We start from the raw sequence: 5260 nt of genomic DNA on the forward strand, positions 1-5260 counted from the left end.
AAAAAAAAAAAAAAAAAAAAAACTGTATCTGCAGTTTGCTTTTAAATAATCCCTGGGGGTGAATAGAGTGAGAGACAGTACTGATGAAACAAGCTTAGATGAGTTGGTGATTTTTAAAACTGGGCAGTGGAGCATAGTTGTTCATTGTACTATATTCTTTAGGTTTAGGTGTGAAATTTTTCATGATAAAAACTATTTATAATACATGAAGTAAACATAGCAAAGTATTAATAATTATTAAAACTAAGTGAGATTTTGTAATCTTCCAAAGTTAAGAAACTATTCCATATTTTAATGTATGTTTGGAAATTATAGATAGTTTTTTTTTTGCTTTTTTTAAAATTTTAATTTAAGTTCTGGAATACATGGGCAGAATATGTAGGTTTGTTAAATAGATATACATGTGCCATGGTGGTTTGCTGCACCTATTGAGCCGTCATCTAGGTTTTAAGCCCCACATGCATTAGATATTTTTGCCCTAATGCTCTCCCTCCCCTTGCCCCCCACTCCCAGACAGGCCCCCGTGTGTGATGTTCCCCTCCCCTGTGTCCATGTGTTCTCATTGTTCAACTCCCTCTTATGAGTGAGAACATGTGGTGTTTGGTTTTCTGTTCCTGTGTTAGTTTGCTGAGAATGATGGTTTACAGCTTCATCCATGTCCCTGCAAAGGACATGAACTCATTCTTTTTATGGCTGCATAGTATTCCATGGTGTATATATGCCACATTTTCTTTATCCAGTCTTTTACTGATGGACATTTGGGTTGGTTCCAAGTCTTTGCTTTTGTGAATAGTGCTGCAATAAACATATGTGTGCATGTGTCTTTATAGTAAAATGATTTATATTCCTTTAGGTATATCCCAATAACAGGATTGCTGGGTCAAATGGTATTTCTGGTTCTAGATCCTTGAGGAATCACCACACTGTCTTCCACAATGGTTGAACTAATTTACACTCCCACCAACAGTGTAACAGTGCTCCTATTTCTCCACATCCTCAATAGCATCTGTTGTTTCCTGACTTTATAATGATTGCCATTCTAACTGGTGAGAAATGATATCTCATTGTGGTTTTGGTTTGCATTTCCCTACTGTTTTAAAAATAAAGAAGATACAAATTCCCCAACCCTTAACCCTTCTTGTCCTTTCTGCACCCAAATCTCTACAGGTATAAGCAGGTACATTTTTAAAGCATTAAGAGCTAGGCATCTCTACTAGATCTTTGTTAGTGTAATTTTAGTTACTGATATTATTTAAACACAATACATCTATGTTTCTTGTAAAAAGACTTTATAATTTTAATATTTAATTAACTTGAACAAGTTTTACCCCACTTTCATTCATACCCTGTTGATACTAATTTAAAAGGATTTATTGTGTATTACGTGTTTATTCTTTCTTAGGATGATATTTCACAGTCTACTTAAAAAAATAATGTCATGTTGATTTTTCTATCATATCAAATGAAAAGTTAATAGAAATACACAGAGATGATTGACTTCCGGAAAGGATACTTTCTGGATACATTAGTAGGATGACTTCATAATATATTACTCTAAATACATTTTCCTGTAGCAGTGAGATAAATGATAATTATCCATGTAATCTTAATATACTTGCATTAGTTTCCTATTGCTGCTATGACAACTTAGTAGTTTAAGACAATAGAAACTTCTTGTCTTACACTTCTAGTAGTCAGAGCTCTGAAATGTATTTTGCAAGGCTGAAATCAAGGTATCCACGATGCTGCTTTCCTTGTAGAAGCTCTCTTTCCACAGCATCTAGACATCGTCCATCTACCTTGGCTCATGGCCACATCACTCTGATATCTGCTTCCATTGTCACCTCTTCTATTACTCTGGTCTCCTACATACCTCAGATAAGGACCTTTGTGATTAACTAGGGTCCCTATCTTAAGATTCTTAGCTTAATCACCTCTGCAAATTTTCTTTTGCCATGTAAGATAGCATATTAACAGAAATTAATACATCTTTGAGAAGGCCACTGTTTTGTCTGCCACAATACTTGACATCTTTGAGAAGGCCACTGTTTTGTCTGCCACAATACTCTTATTTTTCCCTTCTGAATTCAGTGCATTAGACAGTTATTGCTGCAATAATGTTGTGTAACAAACTACTCCAAAACTCAGTGGCTTATGGCAGCAAGCATATATTTTTCTCACTTGTGAGTCACAGGCTATCTGGGATGGGTCTGCTTCAGGCTGAGAGTGGGGTGGCTTGGCTGTAAGGTTAAGATTGTGTTTATGTATGTTCCACATATTTCAACTGGGGGTCCAGTCTGAGGTGGCAGAGAATATCAGGGGCATGATTTTTTCTGCACAATGTTAAGCATGTAAGAGGACAAGTCAAGCTTCGTGTGTACATTTAAAGCCTCTGCTTGCATTCCATCTACTCAAATTGCACTGATCAAATCACATGGCCAAATTAAAAGTCAGTGAAGTAGGGTAGTAGACTTCACCCCAAGGGAGAGAGGGAAGAGGGTATTTGCTGAACAGGAATTCAATTTCCTATTCCTTAGGTGTAATAGCAGCCATCTTGGAGCTTCTCACTGATTATATACCTTTCAAATGTTTCAAGTTTTGACAGGTCACTGAAATAAGTGCATAGCCTCTCATTGTGACTTTTAAAGGCAACATACATCAGAATGTCACCAAAATTCTCACTTATCTAGGACATAGATAAAAACCAGGGAGTACGCAAGAAAGGTTACTGAGCATCACCTAAATAGCTAAACTAAGGTATGTAGATAACTCATAAAAGAATTCTTTAGACCTTACCCCCATGTATAAACTATTTACTCTTATTTTACACACAATTTTAACAATGTTGATTGCTTCATCTCTAAGTTCACAATAAAATCACACATACACACACACACAAACACATACACACACAAACACACCAACAGATACCAACAAGGAAAATATACATTATACAGACATAATCTCTGTTTAAAACACACACAAAAAAGAATGTAATTATTATTTGCTATAGGGATAAACAATCAGTTTCACGTAGCTCAATAAATCTTAAGGTTTTCACTAATTACATCAAAATTTAAGAATAATTGAGCTAACAGTGGAATGCATGGGAGCAGGGATCTTGCACATCTTGTTCGCCACTGTTTTCCCATTGTCTGGGACGGTGCTTTGTACAGAGTATGCATGTACTAAATATATGTGGAATTAACATTTATAAAGTTAAAATTTTTATTGTTTATTAAATTCTATTTCAGATGGCAGAAAAGGACTCTGTGTGCAAGTATGTGAATCAACATGATCTAAGCTGAGAATGAGGAAGTCAGGGAAGTATTTATTGTTTGATTTTTGTTTTTTGTTTTTTTGAGACAGAGTCTCACTCTGTTGCCCAGGCTGGAGTGCAGTGGCACAGTCTCCGCCCACTGCAGCCTCTGCCTCACAGTCTCCGCCCACTGCAGCCTCAGCCTCAAGAGATCCTGCTGCCTCAGCCTCTGGAGCAGCTGGGATGACAGGCACATGCCACCACGCCCAGCTAATTTTTGTATTTTTAGTAGAGATGGGGTTTCACATGTTGACCAGGCTGGTCTCGAACTCCTGACTTCAAGTGATCCATTCACCTTGGCCTCCCAAAGTGTTGGGATTACAGGCATCAGCCACTTTGCCTAGCCGGGAGTATTTATAGAAAGGTTACAGAGACGTTTTATGAAACCCAAAAGCAGAGGAGCAGGTGGGGAGCCAGAGGACACTCTGCCCATGTTGTGCCTCTGCCTCATTATTCACATCTACCTGATTCTTAGCCCAGGTAACAGGGAGGGTGCAAGACATAAACCTCACATCTCCAATAATTTTATATTTCAGGACATGACGTATGCAGAGACTAGCTAACTCTCTCCAAGTTTCCCTCCAATTCCCAGCAGAGAGAATTTTCTCCACCCCTGTTCCAACAAATGAACCAACAGGTAAGCCAAAAAACAGAGCTACCAAGAGCCTGTGGTAGAAAGACTCTAAGATGGCTCCTCCCTCCTGGTTTTCACAACCTTTTGTGACACCCCTCACCATGAGTGTGGGCTGGACTTATTGACTCCCTTGTAATTAATAAAATAGAGAGAAATGATACGATGTTACTTCTAAGATTAAAGTATTAAAAGCCTGTGGCTTTCCTTTGAGGTACATGCACTCTCTTGAATCACTTGCTCTCGGGGCACTCTGCACCTTATCATGACATAGCCCTGTGCAAAGGTCCGTGTGACAAGGGATCAAGGGCTGCCAACAACCATGTGAGCAAGCTTGCCAGTGGCTCTCCACTCCACCTTAACCCAGTTGAACCTTTAGATGAGACCACAGCCCCAGCCAAAAACTTGACTGCAACTTTATGAGAGTCTTTGAGCCAGAGACAACTAACTAAGCCATCCCTAGACCCTGATTCACAAAAACGAAGAGATAATAAATGTTTGTTATTTTAAGCCTTGAAGATTTAAAGTAATTTGTTATGCAAAGTAAGCTTCTTCAAAGAAAGGTGAGTTATTAGTGAGCTAGGTGGACACTCTAAAGTATGTCTACTAAAAGTCTGTGACACATTTTCAAATATCTCTACTCCAAATCACTAAAACAAAAAAGTTTTATACTTTAAAAGCAAATCCCCTGGCCATATAGAAAGCTTAGCTGTCCAGAATAAAGAATTTCTTAAAGTTCTACACAACCACAGTTTTACCATACAAATTCTGAAATGCTCATAGGCACATCAGTCTTGTCATTTGACAGCTTCCTCCTGGTGAATTATCTAGGCCTCTAATGTTTCCTCCTTTACCTCCATGCTACTTTTCTTTTCACTCTTTCACTATTCATTATCATTCCACTCAGACTGCTGGCAAAGAAGAATACTGTGATACACAGGTTAAGTTTGCTGCATAGCCAAAGCTCGATGGAAGGCTTCATAGGGTTGCAAGTGGAAATAATTGCCCAAAAGATTTTTAGTGTTACATGTTGGTTTTGTTTTCCAAAATGTATTACATTTGCGATTATTATGGGTAATTAGAAATTCTATATTCAGGTTTTTAGTTCCAGCACTGGTCAAATCTGGAGCTTAAAGCTCAGTGAGCACTTTGTATTTGCAAGACACATTGGAGATGTAACTGTGAAGATATACAGTCTTTGCCCTCAGAAAACTGACAACCTGTGAAAGGAAAATATTTAAATACATAAAACAAATTTAGAACAATAAATATAAGGTACAAATCAAAGTGTAATTGATATTCAGAGAAGT

Source organism: Colobus angolensis, unplaced genomic scaffold (genome assembly GCF_000951035.1).
Source record: "Colobus angolensis palliatus isolate OR3802 unplaced genomic scaffold, Cang.pa_1.0 Scaffold337, whole genome shotgun sequence".
Taxonomy (NCBI): domain Eukaryota; kingdom Metazoa; phylum Chordata; class Mammalia; order Primates; family Cercopithecidae; genus Colobus; species Colobus angolensis.